The sequence below is a fragment of the Alligator mississippiensis genome, chromosome 3, assembly GCF_030867095.1.
Source record: "Alligator mississippiensis isolate rAllMis1 chromosome 3, rAllMis1, whole genome shotgun sequence".
Classification (NCBI taxonomy): Eukaryota; Metazoa; Chordata; order Crocodylia; family Alligatoridae; genus Alligator; species Alligator mississippiensis.
This window is the reverse complement of record NC_081826.1, coordinates 221,618,728-221,639,304: the sequence shown is the minus strand read 5'-3', so window position 1 is coordinate 221,639,304 and position 20,577 is coordinate 221,618,728.

The following is a 20,577-nucleotide window of genomic DNA, read 5'->3' as shown; positions in this document are numbered from 1 at the left end:
TCCTGGGGCTGCAGTGGTGATGTTCTGAGGGGACAGAGGCTGACAGGCAGCTGGAGTGTGGCTCTGGACAGCCAGGCTCTGGTTCTGTGCACTGCACGGTGCAACTGTGTGTGACACCCAGCTTTTTCAGCACTTTTTTTTTAGATACTGGGATTTCCTGGTTTCTAATTTTGACTCTGTGCTGCAAATATGTAACATGGAGAACCTTTTCACATGCACCATGTGTGGTTTGCAATACCTTAAAGGCCTTTGAGGTTCTGCAAAGTGGATGTGGCATGCTCATTTAGCTGCACCCATGAAGGCAATTTTATTTCCACTCTGACTGAAAATAATTCCTGGGGCTGTTCAATACCTTGCTGCACCATGTACAATGCTTTTAGCAAAGGTACATGATACCCCTTTGATTATAAACTGTTTTTACCCTTCTTTGTCTGCCTTTTGTTTCCTTAGACTATGTACTCTTCAGAGCAGTGTCTGAGTCTTTCACTATGTTTGCAAAGCACCTCATGCACTGTTGGTGTTACTGAAGAATAAATAAGATTAATACATAAAGTAAAAATACTGTTCCATAAGGCAATACAAATTGTTGATTCATTATTCACTGACTTCACTTTAGAAGCAATTGCTACATTTCCACAGTAAACATTATTTAAAAATAAACTCCTGGGAGAGTATAAACTCTAGTATGGTCTCAAGGTTTGTTGAGAGATCCAAAAGAATACATCAAATAAAGGGATGCCAGGTACTAGTAAGAACAAGTGCTTCTGGGTCGCACTGTATGATAGAAGCCTGAAAGAAGTATTCATCACTGTTTTTTATTTTAGCAAGGCAGTACTAAAGGTGGCACCCTGCCCTGCCGTCTGCCTTACTTCGGACAATCTCTCTCTCTCTCTTTCTTTGGAAATAGTCAGCTAGCAAACACAAAGGGGATTTCAGCTCTATCTCTTTCTTCCCTCCTCTGTGATTAAGGACAAGAAATGAATGTGAAGGACATAAACAAAACCAGATTTTCAAAAAATATCCATTTAATTCTTTTTTCAAAGCAGCCTCTAGGGGACTAGTAAAAATGCATTTCCACCATCCAAAAATTGGGGGGAAAATACCCTCCTGCCAATAATAATAATTGTGCAAGTAAAGAAAATACATTATTTTAATTAGTAATGTTGAATTTGTAATCTAGTAATTATTCTAGTGTGATTAATGTAGGTCAAATTTAGACTTTCAAGAGCAGTCAGTTCACTGCACCATAAAATAAGCCACTTATAAGCTGGATTCTCAGTGCATTATCAATTTAACAGACCATATTATAAAAACAACTTCCTTTCCAAAATTATTACTTTGTAATTATGGAGATAACATTGAACATAGTTGAAAATGAATTTTACCATCATTAAGTGACTAGTCCCATGGTGCCTTTTTAATTAATTTACAATTCTTTTTACTGATCCATGACTTTGCATTGCCAATTAGTACATAAATTATAGAGGCACAACCAGAAAGAATTAGATTCTGGTAATAGGCAATATTAAATTAATGTAATTCAATATTATGTGTGTTTCTTTGCACATACATCTCAACCAAAGTATATTTAAAAATAATGCTCTATGAATTACATTATGTTACTTTTTTATATGGTAGTCAAGAAGAAAATCTAGACTCTCTTGTCTGTAAATCTATAGAAGACTGAGACTTATTGTGATCATAGCAACAGTACAAGATTATTCTGTAAATATTAAGGGGAAATATTTTAGTGGCTGAGGTAAGTTTGCAAATGTAAGTGTGCAACAGAATAATAATGATAATGATAACATTTAGCATCTATGTAGTGCCTTTCATCCAGGTATCAAAACTGCAGAAACAGTGAATGACTACATGTTTAACTAATGTTGCAAAACACAGAAGTCTTTCATCAGAGGAATGACTCCAGCAGAATGAACAGTGAGCTTGAAGGCAGGATCTCATTTCTCAGCTACTGCTTCACCTCATTCATGTCCCCATATACTCCATTCATGAGTCACCATAAACTTTGCTACAAATGGAAAAGTTACTCCACCCCTAAAATTTTGCCTTCATATAGTGTCTGGAAGCAAAATCAATAAATATGGATTCCTGCAACACAGCATACGAATAGCTGATATAGCTGTTAGCATGTGTGATGAGTTTTAATGCCACAGGCAAGGTACGGATGTTACACTTGTCATGCATTAAGTGGACAGAAAGCACTTTACAGCTGTAACAAAACAGATATTAATGGCATATAAAGCTCTTTAAAATGGTGGATCCCACTTTAAGTTAACCCTAGATAGATATGGTAGCAGACTAAAGCAATTTAGGTTAGAGCACTTTATTAAACATCTGTACCTGGCTGAGCTCCCCCCAACACCCAACCCAGAAATTTGGGGGAATCTGCATGGCATGGGGGTTCCCTCCCTCCCCCTGGCCCAGCCTCTTGATAGCTGCAGCTAGGAGCTGCAGAATGGGACTGCCTTGCCCAGCTTTTCATGGTGCTAGGAACTGGGGATGGGGGAAGAGGGCACCCCCTGTCACATGCTCCCTTCCCCCACACCCAGTCCTCAGTGTGGTGAAAAGGTGGGCCAGGCAGACCCATGTTGCAGCTCTTGGTTGCAGCTGTCAAAAGGCTGGGGCAGGAGTAGCCCCTGTCACATGGATCTAGCCTGGCCCAGCCCCTTCACCCCAAGACTTGACCCAGCAATCAGGGGGGTAGGGGGGTACATGGCATGGGGACTCCCTCACCCCCTTCTTCCTCCGCAGTCGCTGCTGACAGTTGCTTGTTGGTGGGAAGGTGGGTTGGGGAGAGGGGCTGGTCTGGCAGCCTCCTGAGAGGTGTATGAGAGTGCCCCTAAACTGCTGTATTAGGCCTGTGTGGGCAGGCTCTGAGCCCTCCTACAGAACAGCGAATGTTTGTTCAGTTCGCTCCTGCTCTAACTTATACCACTTTAAGTAAATATCAAGATTCTGCTTTAAATGCAAAGAAACCTTTAATGAGACTGAAAGGTTAAATAAATGTAAATACAGTTCAGTACCATTAAATTATTCCGCAGACATTTTTACAAAGTAAATTTATAACTTAACCTTCAAAAACGTTGGTCCTACATTAAAATCTGTCTACCAAAAGTTCATAAGCATATACAGATAATGGGTGCTGTTCTAAGATCCAGATAATTTATGTATCCATTTAAAAAAATGAAAAAACATTCTGTTATTACTAAGCCAGGATCAAAAGCCTTGGGGCATAGATTTCCTCTGACACTGCAGTTTCTGCAACTGATTACACTTGTGGAAGGAAATTTTACTGTGTGTGTCATGAAATGCTTTAGAGTATAGGGAATTTTACCACACAATTTTCCAAATATGGGCTTCTAGGGTACTCAGGTTATCCCTACATAATTCTAGAAGCCATGTCTTTGGTCAGATAAAACATCCATGGTTTTGCACCTCTGTCTTCCACAATACTAAATCCAGATAGTCAGGAGTATGTTAGGATTTCCATAATAGAATAGGTTTCAAAGATTACAGAACTAGCAGTTTCCTCTAGCCTGGAGATGAAGAGCTGATATTTCATAATATGGGAAACTGCATGCCTTTTTTTACTTTGAAGTAACATGGAGAAATGGAGATAGAAAGTACCAGCACATTTCTTCAGTTCTCTGTTGTAAGTGCTGTCACTCAATTCTTTATAAAAATAACAAAAACTTTTAAAAAGTATTTACATAATTTATCATTTAGATTTAAATTAGCGCACACACACTGCATTCACCTCTCATTTTCCTTTTAGATGCTTTAAGTAAAACACAATAAAATAGGTATTAGTTACTAGCTATCATAACATCCTATTGAATCCCCAGAAAGCTGCACAGAAATGGTTGTTGTTCAGATGCATTCCACTGTTTCTTTAATTTGTGTTTAGTATAACAGTTTCTGCTAAGCATGTTACATTATGTTATTGATTGGCTTTGTTGCTTGCTTGCTTTCTCCTTCCTTCCTTCCTTTCTTTCTTTGCATGCATGATCTTGTCATTTTAATGCATCTTAGGAGAACAGCAGAAGTACAGTTTTACAAAGGGGAGTGTTGAACTATAAAACATCAAGTCAAAAGATTTCAGTTTTCTTTCCTGGCACATCAGATGACCCCCGACTAATCTCTAGTGATTTTTTTTTATGGCAGCAATCACCCTCATTGACTTCTGTAATGTTATTCCATGATGAACTCTCCCCAGTGTTTAGATAGGGAGCTTATTTTGTTGGCAGGGCAATAAAAGAAAACTGTTTAAAATATAGTCCCCTCTAACAAATACAGTCCTTTCTGGGTTCATCTACATGTGTAATTCATGCAGAAAATACATTCCTGGGTACACATCTACACGTGGGCCCCCATCGGAAACAAATTGTGCCTGACAAGAGTAGTCCAGTCCAGTCCCGGGCTATTCCTGCCCTGCTCTTCCCCCCTGCAGCACCAAGGGGTAGCTCCGTACTCCTCCAGGTGCCAGCCCTGGGGGCTGGTAGGAGGCACAGGGGCTGGTCCCAATCTCTACCAGGCAGGGAGAGCTGTGCTGGTTGCAGGGGCAGCTGTTTCCCCACCACATGGGGATTATCTAGTGCCTGTATGTGGTGATACTAGAAAATGGAGCATTAGATTAATTTAATATGCAGTAAGTCCCACGCATGTGTAGATGGCGACACTTTACTATGCTTGAATTATTCTAATGAGCAGTAAATCTTCTTACTTAGATGCACCCTCTGGCCATGTCTAGACAAGTGCAGATGTTTGGTTTTCTGGGGGCAAGTAGTAGTGATGCACTTTGTGTTACAGCTACTTGTCTCCAGGGAACTCCTGTGCCACATGCACTTTGGCATGAGGCAAGTTGCCCCGGGGGGGGGGGGGGGGGGAAGCTGGGGCCAGTGCTGGGGCCTCCTGGGGCTGCAGCAGAGGCAATCCTGCCAGGCAGAGCCTGTCTGCCAGCCACTGTGTGGTTCCAGGTGGTCTGGCTCTGCTTTTCAACAGCATGCACTGCCTGTGCTGCTGCTCTTTTTTTTCCCCGCCACAGGTTTTTTTGACCCCTGGGGAAAAAAAACAGAGCAACACACGCACGAGCAACATGTCCTTGCAGCACAGGGAACATCTGAATGTACGGTATGTGGTGCTGCAGATGTATTTGCAGTGCCTCATACTGCACGGCCGCACTCATCTAGATGTGCCCTCTGAGTATATGAAGAGTATGATTTTGCTTGATTCAGTTTCTAGGCATCATGAAAATAAATTTTAAAAAAAGAAGCAGCTTTCTGATGTCTTTTTAATGAAATAAAAGCCACTTTTATGTAAGTCTTGCATTTAGTAAAACAAAAAGCTTGACTTTCATGTCAGCAACAGAACAGTTAGTCTTGTGGAATGTCCGTATTTATCAAATGACAGCTGTTTCTGAGAAATGCCAGTCATATATAATTTACCTAAGTAACTGTATCAGGTAAAATCAATATGGGACCAAACTTGCAGTCATTCTTTGGGACAAAAAGCTCTCCTATATCTAGGTGAGGACTATGGGATTACATCAGTACTGCTATTACTTGTGAAAATACTTTAGATTGGCGGAAAAACATTTACTTCGCCTTCTACAGGTATGTCCCTGTGGCAGGGCACTGTTGGTGCCTGCCACTTTAAGGACTCAGCCAAGCAGCCAGCAGGTACTTGATTGCGGTGGCCATGTTAGATCTCTGGCCGCCTATATAAACAGAACAGTTCACTGCTGGCAGGTCAGGCAGTAATATTGCCTGGCTGCTTGGAAGAACCTGGAGGTAAGGGCAGGAGCTGTAGGGGATGGTTTGGAGGCTCCTGGTCCTGGGCATGACCTAAAACTGCACCCTGCCAGGAGTGGGTGGCCTGGTGGGGCTCTCAATGGTGCAGGAGTCCCCAGGAAGTGCCAGGCCAGTTACCACTCCAGTGAAATGCGGGTCAGGGTGCCTTAATAACCCTAGCTCCCACAACCAGGTGGGTTACCCATAGAAGGGTCAGAAAGGTGGACCCAGGAGAGAGTTGGGCTAGAGGGTCAGAGGCCTGATGTACAGTACCCTCGACTGGTCAATGCTGGGGCCAGGACCAGAATGATCGAAAGGGTCAGGGGCCCACTGTGAGGGACACCCAGAGCTGAGGGCCTGGGGTTCCGACTGGCCTTGGAAGTGAGGCCAGGGCCTGTGTGGCCAAAGGTCCCAGGGGGACCAAGCCTGAGAGGGGAATAAGTTTCAGGGAGCTAGGCAGCCCGAATGAAGGTGGAATAGGCCGCCTGAATGGAGAGATCTTAGAGGGGTCCTGATTGGAGGATTCTGGGGCCCATAGTGGGGCCAGTGAGAGTGACAACAGTGGATGCCATCTGGGAGGCTTGGGCTGTGGTGTACGGAAGAAATGGAGCTGCAGATAGCTCCCCCTGGCATCAGGCAAGAAATGGGCAATGTCCCACCTAATTAATAACTTAATTCATTAACAACAAGGCGTGGTGGGTGAGAAGGTGGGCGATTGGCCCAGAACAGGTGGGTGGGGCCATCGATAGACGGGCCCCGAGAAGGCCCCCTGTTACAGTCCCACTTATAACATTATGAATTTACTACCTGTAAGCCAAGAACTGATTGGAGAGGTATTTAACCAACTGCAGTACCTATACGTACCTTTAATATATTTAGTACTTTTACTAGTCTATGACATTCTGCATGTTTGTATAATCATGATCTTATAGATTAATAGATGTTAGGGTTGGAAGGGACCTCAATAGATCATTGTGTCTGACACCCTGCATAGGCAGGAAAGAGTGCTGGGTCTAGATGACCCCAGCTAGATGCATATCTAACCTCCTCTTGAAGAACCCCAGGGTAGGGGAGAGCACCACCTCCCTTGGGAACCCATTCCAGACCTTGGCCACTCTAACTGTGAAGAAGTTCTTCCTAATGTCCAGTCTAAATTTGCTCTCTGCTAGCTTATGGCCATTATTTCTTGTAATCCCCAGGGGTGCCTTGGTGAGTAGAGCCTCACCAATTCCCTTCCCTGCCCCCATGATCAATTTATGGGCAGCCACAAGGTTGCCTCTCAACCTTCTCTTGTGGAGGCTGAAGAGGTCCAGGTGTCCTAGTCTCTCCCCATAGGGTTTGGCCTGCAAGCTCTTAATCATATGAGTGGCCCTTCTATGGACTTTCTCCAGGTTAACCACATCCCTCTTGATCTGTTTTATCTCCCCTCTGGAAAATTTGGCTATTGTATTGTATATTACACAAATTTGCCTGAAGGAAATTCCACCTGATTTTCCTATATTTATTTGCAGAGTTCATTCAGATCACATAAAGATTATCAGTGTTGAGCTATCAGAAAATTAAAATGGATAACACAGCAACATAATGGCTGTGTACAGACATTTGGGGAGGTTAATGGGAGGTTAGAGCAAGTTTAAAATAGCCACCCAGTCTAAGGTAAGTTGGAAGGGGGAGGTAGAGGTCTTGCATGGATTGGGGAGACAGGCAGAGGTCTGTGGGGGTGTTGCTGGGGTCTGGGAGGGTTTGGCATGATCCAGGGTCCACAGGGGTGCCTTCGGGGGGCGGGGGGGGGGGGATGCGGCAGCTCTCTCCACCATCTCCTGGGACCAGGGGCTATTTTTAGCCTCCCAAACCCTCCCACCCTGAGATGAACACCTCTCTGGGAAACCTACCCCCTCATCCCTCCCATTTCTCTGACCACCCTGACTTATTTCCTCTGCTTCCAGCATTGGTGAACACTGCTAAAACTGGCACTAGGAGCAGCTTGTGGGATGGGGGGGTTTGGTGGGCTGGGCTGGCTGCTCTCTGTGAGGGTTGTCCACCTGAAGGTGGGGCAAGGTGGTGGGTGTGTACTAAAAGTAACCTGGTGCCAGGGAGGGGTAGGAAAAGTGCAGCCCCAGGGCTAGGGCTAGTGGCTAGGCTTTCCCAGCTCTGGGGCTATGCTGGGGACTGTACAGAAGTTCAATTAGAACATTCTCACCAGACCTGAGCTCAGATAGAGTACCTCAGAGGCATGTTTATCTTAGACCAGGTTGGCCATCTAATTGTCCTGAACTTCTGTACAGTTCACATGTAGATCCACCTAACTAGTATAAGATCCAAAGCTGGGTGACATAAGTTAGATGGGTAGCCATTTTCAAAGCAATCTAACTTATCCCTAACTTCCCCAAATATCTGTATGCATCCATTGCATTATATACATGTTATATGAAAATACTATAGATTCATAGATTGTAGTGTTGGAAGGGACCCTGAAGGATCATCGTGTCCAACCCCCTGCCCCAGGCAAGAAAAGGACTGAGGTAAGATGACCCCAGTCTGGTGCCTATCTAGCCTCCACTTGAAGACCTCCAAGTTAGGTGATAGTACCACCTCTCTTGGCAGCGCATTCCAGATTCTGGCCATCCTTACTGTGGAAACATTTCTTTCTAATGTCTAACCTGAATCTATTCTCCACTTGTTTGTACCCATTATTCCTAGTTACTCCCAGGGGTACCCTGGTAAATAGCTCATCTCAACTCTCTGTTGTCCTCCCTTGATAAACTTATAGGCTGCTACAAGGTCTCACATCAGACATCTCTTGTGAAGGCTGAAGAGATCCAGATCTCTCAACCTCCCCTCATAGGGTTTTGTACGGAGGCCACTAATCACATGAGTTGCCCTCCTCTGGACCCTCTCCAGATTCTCCACATCCCTCTTGAAGTGCGGTGCCCAGAACTGGACACAGTATTCCAACTGTGGCCTGACTAGTGCCGCATAGAGGGGAGCATCACCTCCCTCGATCTGTACATTTGGGTGGTGTGTATATAACAAGATAAAGTTACACTGAAAGGAGTAGAACTAGTTACATATTTGAAAGAAAAAAAAGTATATTCACTTTAATTTTGATTGATAGGATAGTATCCTAGAAATTAATTTAAAGATGAGTAAAGTGAGAAAAAATATTATTAAACTATAATGGTATAAATCTAATTATGCTTAAATCAATTGTGATCTTATTCTAACAGACAGAAGAATTTATCTCACAGATAAATTAAAAATGAGTGTCTAGTGTAGCATTTTATGCTTGTTTTCTTACTTTTAGCTTTAAATAACCATTATTATATTACTATATTTTTCAAAAAATATCTTTAAAACAGACAGCTGCATGCATTGAACACACATTTTCACAGCAGGCTCATACTGTAAATATATATGTAATTGTAGATTAAAGCTGTGGATTTTACTGTTGTATTGGCCTTGAGGGATTTGTTCACCAGAACTTGAAGCTCTTGCAAACAGTTCATAACAGCTGTACCAGGAATAAAGCCAAAAGTGTAGCTGACTGGTTTTTAAAAGAAGCAGAGAGCAAAACACCTCTTATCCAATGAATGCCATTATAATCATATGCATATTTTGGTGTCAATATATGACATCCCCATCTATGAGCAAAGGGAGATGGAAATTGAATATCTGGGCCAGAAGAGACATGGCATGGCAGGAGCTCATTGTTCAGTATGCTTCCTATTGTCCTCTATTTTAGATTCAGTAGAAGAAAAATGACATCTCAGGAAAAATTTGGGATTATTTATCCTGAAGAAGAGAGGATATTTGATAGTAGTTTGCAAATAAAAAAAAAAAGTGTGTTGTTAAAAGGAAGGTGAGTAATTATCCTTTTTGTCTCTGGGTATAGAACAAAAAGTAATGGGCCGAAATTACAACTAGGGAGATTGAGGTTTGATATTAAGAAAAAAATAATTATGACCATGGTTAAGTACTGGGACAGATAACCTAGTGAGGTGTTCTTATCTGAGGATTAATCAGTCATTAGAAATTCTTCACGTGCAGGTTAAACAAATATGAGATTGGGATCATTGAGAGAGATATTATTCTGTCTTGAGCAGATGTTTGGATTAAATGAGCTCAGATCCCTTCCTACCTTGTCCTCCCCATGATTCTAGATCACACACTGGTGTGTCATGAGATGCCACACTCTATTAGGTGTGCAAACATCTAAAAAGAGATTAATAAAATAAATCCAAAGATTTCAAATAAGAATTCATAGTTTCAAAAACATTCTGACCTGTTGTCATTTTTCTCTGTTCTTTGCAACTGAAGAATTGCTCCATTATTTTTCTGTAGTCAAGAAATGAGTGAAAGCTAAGAGTTGGCATTTTACAAGGAGTGCTTTGAGTCTAATGAGGGGTGCCTGAAGTCTAAAAATGTTGAGAATCGCTGTTCTCAATTCTTCTTGGAAAAATCAGATTTTGGCATGACTGCTGCACTTCTCTTATGCTTCTGTTCTCCAGCCTACATGGCAAAATGTACAGTAGAAGCACCTCCTTTTGGAGATCTCTGTGGCAAATGAGATTGTGCAGGTACTGGCAACTCCACCCTAGAAAAATGATGTTGCCAGGATTAAGCAACGTTCTGGCAATGCTCACAGTGGGTTCATTAACCCATCAACCGTCTATATTAATGTAATGTAGACTGTTGATTGGTTCATTAACCCACCAACAGCCTACAATAGTCCCATGCTATCATGGCAGATTCTTCTTGTCTCAGTTCAGATTAAGGGCAAGCAAAGGATTACGTGATTGTGATGGAGTAAAATAATCAGTTGAAGGTTTTTGCTTTTCAATGCACCTGCCTATCAACAAAATGAAAGATATTATCTATATCTTGTTGAGCCAAGAGAAGCTGAAGTGCTTTGTGAACCTTAGGTATCTTGACAGATACTGCTGAGGGCATGGGTCAGTACCTTTTAATCTGACTAATTATCAAGAACAATTTATATTGTGATTTAGCATAGCTGTACATTTGGAAAGGAGTAATTACACTTTATCAGATGATGAATTAGCTGAAGTCTTTTGTATTCCAATCAATATGACTGGGTGAGATTTCAGTACATTTCAGGATAAAACCAGGAACTAAGTGGCATATATGTTTTCCATATGCATTTTGTTGCTGGTGAAGGAACGTGCTAAAATAAATTACAGTTGCACAATACTTTAGTAAATCACTGGTAGAAATGGAGTGATGTTGTAGCCATGATGGCCAGGAAATATGTTAGACATGCTCTTCTTTAGGTTTTTTCTAACTATGCAGTTGGTCCAATAAAAGACATCACTCCCCAAAATATCCTTGCTTTTCACATATTTAATCAGTGACAGATAACCTGGGGTCAAGATCTCCCTTTTTCTGTATGGCATAGAAGAGAACACAGTCACCTTCAGGCCTTTACAAAACAGCGAAAAAATTATAGTAAGTATCCTTCCCATTTCACTGAAATCATTGCCAGGCATTATTAATAATCACTTGGTATTTGGGGATCTGAGTGATTTTGGGAATTAGCACTAGTAGGTAGAGAGCTAGCTCATCTTGAGATCTGTATAGCTCACATCAGGCTTGCCTCAATTGCCACAGGATTACCACAGGATGGTACATTTACTGCTCATCTCATACAGCCCAATAGTGACAGGAAATGAAACAGTTTTGCTTCACAGGAGCACAGGGGCTCTGTACAGGTGGGCTCCTCTCCTGCTCTTCATTCACCAGGAAGGTATTCTGTAGGGAGTTTTACAAGTAGGGGAGCACTGACACATAGTGGTCCCGCAGCATAATGGATTTGCTGGCCAACTGTCTCTGCAGGAGGTGTGACTGTAGCAACAGCAGCCCAAGAATTGGAGAGCAGGGGAAAAAGTTTCCTAAGTCTCCTGGGTTCAGTCCAAGACTTAAATTCCATTTGGAGGTAATAACTTTTGATCCCTTTTGTATCAACCACCTTCTACAAGGATATCCAGACAGCAAATCAAGTATAATTCTTCAGTGCTTTTTTTCCTAGCATACTAAACCAACCAAGGAAGAGCAAAGCACTCATTCTCATTCTTTCCACATTCTCCTTTTAAGGGATAAAATTCTACTTTTGTTCTTGCACATTCTTTCTTAAACAGTTATTCCTTTTCCTACGATTCCTCAAATGAGAACGCATTTTAACACTTTCTATAAACAAACAAATGTGGCTTTGTCTTCCCATTCTGACGTGTGTTTGAGGAGAAGTCAAATCGGGGAGACTGAATCAAATGTAATCTAAAGGCCCTTTCTGTTCCTTCTGAAATCAATGGCAGGAATCCCTTAAAAGAACATTGGGCTCTAAATAAAATAAGCATTAGATTCATGTAACACATTATTAAATGCTTTAATTTTCCCTAAACAGTTGTCATAAAGATAAAAATGACCTTTTGCAAGACCCTGAAAAGGGTTCCACACATTCTAAATCTATGATTATATCCTGATTGATTAAAGGTATGGTTCTCTAAAGTGATCACACACTTGTTTTACCACATTACACTTCCAACTGTAATGGAGAGTACCAAAAAGAAATTGTATTTCCCTATACCTATACAAAATGAAATCTACTGCTTATGCAACACATTCCACTTTGCAATTCTTTACTATTTGGAAGCTTGACTGGTATTTTCCTTTTTACTGGTGTGAATGGGAGTAACTGAGGCTGCGTACAGGCATCAGGGAGGTTTGATTGAGCTAAAAATGGCCACTTGATCTAAGGTAAATTAGGATGGAAGGTGCTAGTGTGGGGATGGCTTTGGGGCATGGGGCGGGGGGGGAGGCAGAGGGAGGGATCTGGGAAGTGAAGGAAGGATTGGTGGGGATCAGGGTGGCTAGTGCGGTCTGGGGGGAGGTTGGGGCAAGCAAGATCTGCAGAAAGGATCAGGGGAATCAGAGGGGTAGGTGGGATTTGCAGGAGGGATTGAGGAGATCAGGGGGCAAATGATATGTGCAAGGGGGTTGGTAGGGTCTGTGAGGGATTAGGGGATCAGGGGAACACGTGGGGTTGAGGGGACAAAGGGCTCACTCCCCCACCCCCTTGGGACTAGGGGTTATTTTTATCCTCCAACCCCCACATCCTGCCATCCCCTCCTACCACCCTGACTTACTTGCTCAGCTACTGACACTGGCAAACACTTTTAAAAGCTGCACTGGAAGCAGCTTGTAGGATGCGGGATTTGGAAGGCTCAAGGGGGCTGGCTGATCCACAGTGGGTGTAAGCAACCGTACTTCATTGAGACTGGCCACCTGCAGTTTGAGGAGCTATCTTCTGCTCACCAGTTCTTAGGGCCTGACAGTTTGACTTGGTAGGTAATTGCTAACAGTGTATGCCCTCCATCTCACCTGCCCCACATCTTGATGTATACGTGGAAAAAAAGGAGGATCCTTGATCTAAGTCACCAGCAACTTTTGGTTCTGTATTGTTCCTCAGAGCTCTGCCTCCCCTTTCACCCCATCCTTGCACCAACCTGGTCTCACAGATCTTACTGAAGTTGTCTGTCATTGGAATACAGAGTATTCCAGTCATCACGATTGGTTTATGTTATAGCTTAGTCACTAGTCTACTTTTGATTCAGTCCTTGGGGCTTAGAAATGCTACACCCGAATGGGCTCAGACCTCTAGTTCCTTTTTTCTCCGTTCACTTAAGAAAAGTCCAAAGGGGCACCCTTCTCTAAGGGTTTCTGGGGGATATCCTCCTTCCGGCACAATTAACGTATGGTTTGTTGTCTTCTCCCTTCCAGCAGGGCAATGAGGACCTCTTAGCACTCTTATTGCCAGCTGTCAGATCCCCGTTACCAGCTCTCTGGATGAAGGTAGGTACTGAGACTCCTCCGAGTCTTTGTTTAGAAGAACTGTTATCATTCCTCTCTCCTCGCCCCTGTCAGGGCATACTCAGGCTGGAGCCAGCTCTCCAGTTGCCAAGCTCCCTCCTCTCTGGCTTCCCATCCCCAGCTGGGGTGGGGCACATGTTTATGATGTAGTCAGCTGCACACTGGCCCAGGCAGAGCTGGCACAAGCTAATAAAGCATGGCAGATGCGGCACTAGGGATTCCCCAGACCGTGCTGCCTGCACTTCTTCCAGTAAGTAACTGCTCCTGTGGAAAGCTTGTATCTCCTTTCCCCACACCCTAGGAGAGGTTGGGACACCCTAGAAGGCTTTGGGGCTGCAATAAGGGTCAGCGGGAAGTATTCCACTGTGACAGGGGGTTATCCATCTGGAGGTGGTGAGGGGTTTGGGGGGGAGGGGGTAAAAAATAGCCCAGTGCCAGGGAGAGGGTAGGAAAAGCACAGCTTCCTAGGTTCACTCTGGGAAATGTACAGTTTAGGACAGTTAGATCCATCTAAAGCAGAGAGCAGTGAAAATGGTTAGGGGGCTGGGACACATGACTTCCAAGAAGGGACTGAGGGAACTGGGCTTATTTAGTCAAGAGAAGACTGAGTGGGGATTTGATAGCAGCCTTCAACTACCTGAAGGGTGGTTCAAAGAAGATGGAGCTAGACTGCTATCAGTGGTGGCAGATGACAGAACAAGGAGCAGTGATCTCAAGTTGCAGCAAGGGAAGTTTAGGTTAGATATTAGGAAAAACTTTCTCACTAGGAGGATGGTGAAACACTGGATTGGGTCACCCAGAGAGGTGGTGGAATCTCTATCCTTGGAGGTTTTTAAGACCTGGCTCAACAAAGCCCTAGCTGGAATGATCTAGTTGGGGCTGGTCCTGCTTTTAGCTGGGGGTTGGACTAGATGACCTCCTGAGGTCCTTTCCAACCCTAATTTTCTATGATTCTATGACTTGTAAAAATGGCCGACCCAACCCAATCTAAGTTGTTAGTGCCTCAGAGTTAGGGTTAATTTAGATCAGGTCAGTCATTTTTAAACTGTTCTAACTGTCCTAAACTTCTGTACAGTTCATACTTAGATCCACTTAAGTAGCATAAGGTCTGCACCTGGGCGAACCAAATTAAAGCAGATGGCCATTTTTAATGTGATTTAACCTTCTCCTAACCTCCCTAAATTTCTGTACCTATCCTGAGTTGAAGTATATGTATCTCCATAGTATAAAGTTGGTGTAATTAAGGAAGGAACAGTTTTTAACCTGTCATCATGACTCTCAGTCCAGAAATGTGAGGTATGATGTAGGAATAAAAAAACCCCCCAAAATTATATTAATTTATAATATTGTTTAGGAAATCAGTGATTTATTAAGTCTGATATGTGGAGATATTCCACCTATGCCTGTTTTTCAGGGACAAGTCATTTTTGCCAAAAAGAGTCTGTACTTGTGAAGTGCTGTATATCACTCAAGGTCCTCTGAGAGAATTAGCTGAAAATTTGGCTGTTTTATCTTGTCAAAATCAGGACTTTGGTTTCTGATTCTCTTAAAGATTGATGAACAGGTTATTAGAAGATGTTGAACTAACTCCAAATAAAAGTAAAATAAAACTCCAGTTCTGTAGAAATGGAATGAAATGCACATAAATTGGGAGACCGCCGACAAGTATCCTATCAGAAGAACTCCTTTTTTGTCAGTTCTCCATATTAATGTTAACATATTAATGTCCTCTCAAAACAAAGACTTCAAATAGCATTGAACTTAGTTCTTTTTATTGATTTAGTTTTTGTTTAGGTCAGTGTCAATTTAAGTTACAACTCATTAGAAATGCAAGGCACAACACTTTATAACTTATTTAACTTTTTTGCTTTCTTCAGCATCCATATTTATTAATTTCATTGTATAGTTGAATTAAATTGTTCCTTCATACTAAGTTGTTTACCTTTGCATTGGATGTTTGTTTTGCACGATTGTTTATTAATTGGAATAGAATACATTTTCCACAAGCTGAAACGATTTCAATTCAAATGTCAAATCAAACAGTATTGTGGTTCTGTTTGTGCCTCTTTTCCTTTTTCTATTTAATTTTTTAAATTTTTCTGGATGTGTAGATGAGTTACTTTTCTAGTTCTGGGTGACTAAGTAAGAATCTAGATGACTAAATAGAAATTAAAATGACCTGGAACCATGTAATCCATCTTCCCAGTAAAACAAAACAAGGGCTTCTAAAAACTGGGGTTTTATTTTAATAGCTCTTTCTCCATTATAGTGTCAGAGCAAATTTTGGGCTAGGTTGACATACTTATTCATGGTAGGCAGAAGGCAGAGCAGGAAGGCACCTTAGAGATTGGTTCAGAGCGGCATAAGCTTTCATAGGCAACAGCCTGGTTGGTCAGATATTATCTAAGATGTCACCCTGCCCTGCCTTCTCCGTGATTTCAGACTAATACAGCCAACTAACTACGTCTCTTTAAATAGTACCTTTTTACAAGAATAGCTCTTCTGAAGTAATGAGCTACTGACAAAGTGACTAACCTGGAATAAGAATATTAGAATATGACACCTACTACAAGATTGGATGATTTATCTTCACCAAGATAATGCTAGTTTTTACAGTAAACCTTGTGACAACTATGTAGACTCCTATTTTAGTTTCAGGGGAACAAACACAAAATAGCCTTTCAGATTTCACAGACACTAAGGGCAACTTTCTCAATGCTCCTTGAGTGCATTGCCTCTGCACATGTCAAGCCTAGAGAGGAGGCAAGGAAGCTGAATTGAGGTGCAACCTGCTGCTGCTCTCAAGCAAAACGGAGAGAAAAAGCTTTTAATAGCTGTAAAGGCTCTCTCAAGAGCTTCACTGTCTTCTTTCTGGGTCTTGCCTGTGCAGATCAGGAGTGGTGCATATTGCTTGGCAGTGCTCTCAAAAGTGTTGTGGTAGAGGAGCAGACATACCCTAAACCTTAATACCTGATTTCATATATAGAGTGATAATTTATTCCAGATACTATGCTTGAATATCTGGCATAGTTTTATAACTGTATGTTGGGCCCCACCTGAGTGCAACTGAAATCAGTTGTCTTTCCACTGAGTTCATTTGGCATATGGGCATGGCCCATAACTTCACAGTTACATTTAGGCCTCAAGATGTGTTTGGTTACGTGCAGTATCATTCCGTTTCTCAGCTTTCTTTGTGGTTTTTCAAAATGCAGATTTTGTCCTTATGAATAAATTGTGAGCTCCATGGCACTGCTGTGTGATGAGAACATGCTTTGAAAACTAAAATGTTTCCTGTCATCATCTGGTGATCAGCTCCATAGAAACAAAACAAACAAACCAGCAAAAGTAAATGTTCTGCCCTCAGGAACAAATTTCTGCCCCCAGGTAGAAACACACAGCTCCCATTGAAATCAATGGGGTTACACAGGTGTAACCAAAAGCAGAGATTGGTTCTCTGTGTCTATTCTCTTTTTTCTAGGCATCCATAATTTTCTATAATGACCATGGCATTTATAAGAGGTAGTATTCCCCTGGTTAGGAGGAAAAAACATCTAAGTTGACATTGAAAAATGTAGGCTCATGTAGAAGGTAGCTTCATCTCTTATGGTGCTGAGGCTGCAAGCAGAGAGAGAAGTTACGGTGCTGTACATCTGTTCTTGCTCTACTGTATTAACAAAAAAAGAGATTAGCATCACATGAATAAATAAAAATGTAAATCCGGGGATGATCTCACACTAACACATGGATAAACATGCAACAGATTTTGAAAAATCAGCAAGGAGGGAAGCTGCAAAACTGTTTTTAATAACAGATGCTTTTTCATGCAGTTTCTAGCATGGGTGACTGGTGCCGCCTTAGTGAGGTGGGGCATGTGCCCCCCACAGTGACCAGACAGTGCCCGGGGGGAGTCCCCCCACAGCTGATCTCGCCAACCGGGGGGGGGGGGGGCGGTCCCCCTGTGGCCGATTGAGGTGACTAGGAAGCAGCCACCGGGCTCCCAAAAGTGTCTGTGCCACTTCATCCACCATTCCCATTCCCCAGCTGGCACTCGCAGCGGGGGGAACTGACACTCCCACCTGCCCCCCTGTGCATCACCTAAGTGGGGAGTGTGGCCTGTCAGGGGATGCACCAGTGCTCTCAGGGGGTTCACATGCACCCCCGTGTTACATGTCACCACTGGTTCCTAGGTTTAAGCCAATCTCAAACTATTAGAGATTAGGATAAAATCTGATATGGGAGAGATTTTCCTGTATCTTCATACTTGTAGTTCTTTGGCCTTCTCTAAAGGCATCCAGTACTAGCTGCCGTCACAGAAAATACTGGTTATGTGGGTGGACCATGTGTCTGTTCCAGTCTGGCAGTTCCTATGTTCCTATCGAACTCGCCCAAAGAGTTCTTTGTTAACACCTATATATGAAGACTGAGAGTAGAAAATTCTTCAGGGCAGATATACCTTGATAACAATCTCACTCCAACCATAAGAAAGAACTGAGATGCTTTAACATGTACACATGTCATTCTCTCAGCCATTTTTACTGTATGCTATATTCTGTTCTCCCTCTGTTTATTATTTAGCTTTTGAGAAAAGAAAACTCTCTGGGACAGGGATGGTACCATGCACCTGATGGGGAAAAAAGGCAACCCCCCCTCCCCCCCCCCCCACACACACCCCTCCCTGAGCTCTGGGTGTGACTCTAATATAAATATAACTAATATAAAACCTGCATGTTCAAAATGAGAAGCCTGTTATAATACAAGTCTGTTTCCATTCCTTGACAGTGAGTTTATATGTGATGGCAGGTAAAATCACTGGGCTTTCTTTTCTTTTTCTTTTCTTTTTTTCCCCCTTGTGGTAAAATAAGTAATTTGCAATATTAATAAGAATGATAATGATCATTATAATAAATGCTTATTATAGCACTTTTTCTTCAATGCTGTCTATATGATTTACAAAAGAACGGATGTATCATTATCTCTAAGCTGGCAAAGCAGAAAACTGAACTTACTTGCCTAGTCAAGCAGCATATTAGTAAGAGGTGCCAGGGATAGGTGTCCGCACTGGAGCTGTGCGAAAGTTTGTTAGTGAAAAGCAGACTTTAGGAAACTGAAACTACTGGATCAAATTTGGTGAAGAATTTTTTATGAAAAAAAACTGAGATAAAGCTTTGAAAATGTCCTGGCATTTCATTTTGAGGTTGTCAAAAGAAAGTGTTTCATTTTGGAAACACCAAAATAACTTTTTTACAGGATTTTCTAAATACAATTTTTACAGTATTCTTTTCTAAATAGTGTCTTTCAGTTAAAGGGAAAGAAAAGCTAAGGGCAACAAAAATAATCTGAGCAGTTGTTTGAGCCCTGAGGCACTCAGAGCAGACTGGAGGACCTGCTCTCAGACTCATCTGAGGCAACAAGCCTGAGGATGGACCTTTTACATGCTTTTACATGCTTTCTATTCTACCTAGGGTGTAGACCAGCAGCCAGCAATGTTTTTGGGCAAAAACACCCATAAGCCTCAATTTGTAAGATGTTGGCATGCCAGGGATGGATGATGAGGGAGCTGCAAGGGGCTGGATCCTTGTTGTGGGAGCACAGCCCTGGCCCTTTCCCCACCATCCACCCTGAGGTGCATGTGCCAAGCAAAACGCCTTCACGTGCCACACTCTGGTGCATGTGCCAAGGTTAGCTACCCCTGGTGTAGACAGAAGTGTAGCACTGTGCTGTAACTCAGAACACTTTGCAGGAAGCGTTCTGGTTACAGTGATCCCTGGGACCAAACAGAAGTTCGCTGTTAGTTCCCAGGGGGAGGGGAATCTAGCTACTGGCTGCAACTGCCCCTCCTCCATGTCAGCCTGCACTGTTTTCAGAATGGGAGTGGGGAAAGAGAGGGTTCTTCTTTGGGTTCCCCAGCCAGCACTGGAGGGTGGGGTGGGTGAATTGGATCCCCACTCCCACTCAGAGAGGCGCCAGTACACCCACCCTGCTCTCCAGCAGGGGCTGAAAAAATCCTAGAATAAATGCTCTATGCTCTCTTTCCCCCCCTCCCATTCTGAAAACAGTTCAGAGGCTGTCAGGCAGGAAGACACAAATTACAGAAGATGCTATGTTTTGTGGTGTCTTCACCTGAACCCTCCTGCAAAGAGGGTTCAGATTTTTGCCTTTCCATTTTTGAACTGGTCTGCAGCCATACACTTGTGTTTGGTCATGGCTATAGACTGTTTTCTGTGCCAGGATTGGACAAAAATTGGCACTTTTGTGTGTACCCCTAGTTGCTGTTCTTTGGGCATGGGCAACACATGCAGGGGGCACATGGGGGCAGGGAACGGTAGGACACGTGTCTCCCCCCCGAGACACTGCTGCCAAAGCCACTACCAGCTTCTACAGGCAGTTGCCACCCACACCCACCCTCCCTCACCACTGAGACCGCTGGTGCTGGCTGTGGGCAGTCCTTGCTTACTCGCCACCACTGACACTGACACCGGAAGCTGCAGGCGGTCCTCGCTCACTACTCATCACTGCTGACATGGACGCCAGCAGTCACGAGCGGTCCCCACTCGACACTTACCACCGTGGTGCCTGCCAAGTCTCAGGAGGCACCAGTTGTTCATGTCTTTTGGTGTGCCAGAGTGGGAGCAAATGAATAAATCTTGCTCTTGTTGGCTGTGGCCCCAGGGTTAGGAGAGAAGCTGTAAAGACATTCCTACTATGGATCCAGGCCTGAAAGTGACTTTGCAATGTGGATCCCACTTTGGAGTTCTCTTTCTTTCAACTGCATAGACAGACACTGTTCTCAAAGCTTTTAAATAGGTCAAGAAGAAATATTAAAGCAAATCACACTGTGAACCCCAAATTCTACTTCCAACTCTAGTACTTTTCATTCCCCTGCTCC